Source organism: Poecilia latipinna, unplaced genomic scaffold (assembly GCF_001443285.1).
Source record: "Poecilia latipinna isolate Pla-1442-1.1 unplaced genomic scaffold, P_latipinna-1.0 Scaffold77, whole genome shotgun sequence".
Taxonomy (NCBI): domain Eukaryota; kingdom Metazoa; phylum Chordata; class Actinopteri; order Cyprinodontiformes; family Poeciliidae; genus Poecilia; species Poecilia latipinna.
The window spans coordinates 332,754-334,240 of record NW_015112693.1 but is presented as its reverse complement, the minus strand read 5'-3'; the positions used below and the strand labels follow the sequence as shown (position 1 = coordinate 334,240).

Sequence of the window (1,487 nt, the reverse complement as noted above, 5' to 3'; positions counted from 1 at the left end):
TTGGATTGCCTAGCATTAGATAGACAAGCGTTAGCACTGGATGGCCACTAGCGACTCGTCTCTTCTGTAAAGAAAACTTAATCAAGGAAATGGTTAGCATCTCTAAGTGACATACATTAGACGTAACTAGCTTAGGAACAGATATATCCTTTTGCGTCAAGGAAGTAGCAACCGATGGGTGAGCAATAGTCTTAACTTGGCACTGAAACTACGCCATAAATAATTTTTACTTAGCTACACTAACAAGCAAAGGATATGAATACTTACGAGAGCAAGGCAGAAAAAAGATATCACAGGAAAGTTAGTGTACGTGTGGTTTTCTGAAAACGCAAAGAGGCCACACATTTTACCGTTGAACAGACCTGGACGAGGAAGTGTGATGGCAAAGACTCGTCAAGATGTTGAAGAAAATCTCCTGAACACCACAATTATCTTGACAGTCTAATAATACCATCAGTCCAATTCAAAGTAGGGGCTATCCATACATCTCTTCACATCCAGAATTTGACTTCTAAGACCAGAATCTTTTGCAAGGCAAATGAACACAGTCACAGCATTAAAAAAAAAAAAAAAGATGATAAGAATCAGTCTGCTATTCACCACTCTGCTGGGTAGCTGGGGATAATTTGATAAATGCTTATTTGCATATTATTTATGCTGTTTTTTTATTATGGTTTTTTAGAGAGACAAAACACAAATTAATAATAAAGTAAAATAAAACCCTTAATATATTATTTAGTCCAAATTTATTTTTTATACTGGAGACACTAAAAAAAAATAAATAAATAATAATAATAATAATAATCTTCTTCTGTTTGCAAAGCTCCCACACTAAGTCCAAGCAATAATCCAAACAGATTACAAGAAATCATTGTCCCCTTTTCACCCATACTTTCAATTGCTTTTAGCATGAATTTAGTCATACAAGTTGAATGTTTTTCACGAGTAAACACATGCTCTATTTTTAACATTGCAGGGAATAAAAGGAGTACAGCTTTGCCACTATTTTTCCATAATGGTTAGAACCCAAATTTACCATCATTTTAGAACAACATGCTTCGCAGTAATCCATCATGTTTTTATATTTTCTTTGCAAAAAAGCCAGACTTTGATCAAACGCTCCTCAGGTTTTCTGCATGTTCTTCAAAGGTTTTCATGAGCGTAACATCTTGTGTACAAAAAGGTGTTTGCCTGACAAGACATCTAAAGATCTAATTCAAAATTGCTAATATTCTGATATGACTTCTTCCTTTAGGGACTTTTTTTTATTTATTCCAGAGTGATTGATATTATAGTTAACTGACTTAATTAGCTACTTGACAGAGGGATTGAAGCAGCGGCCAAAACTGAGAGACGCCTTAAAAAACCTGCAGAGAATCTGAGGGAAAATAGTTTGACTTCACAAGAAGAGATTACCAGAAAGTCTGGCTCCTTTGAAAGAAAATACAAACGAAATTATGAATAACTCAAGATTTCTGCAGAGTAGT

General features: G+C 34.6%; 1 long non-coding RNA gene across 1 annotated transcript in view; it reads right to left on the bottom strand.

Annotated features, from left to right (window-relative positions):
- Positions 1-558, bottom strand: part of LOC106936598 (uncharacterized) — a 7,583-nt gene extending 7,025 nt beyond the window's left edge. Inside the window, exon 1 of the long non-coding RNA XR_001422166.1 lies at positions 268-558. This is a non-coding gene — a long non-coding RNA (uncharacterized LOC106936598). The remainder of the gene's footprint in view (positions 1-267) is intronic.
- Between the last annotated feature and the right edge of the window lie 929 nt (positions 559-1,487).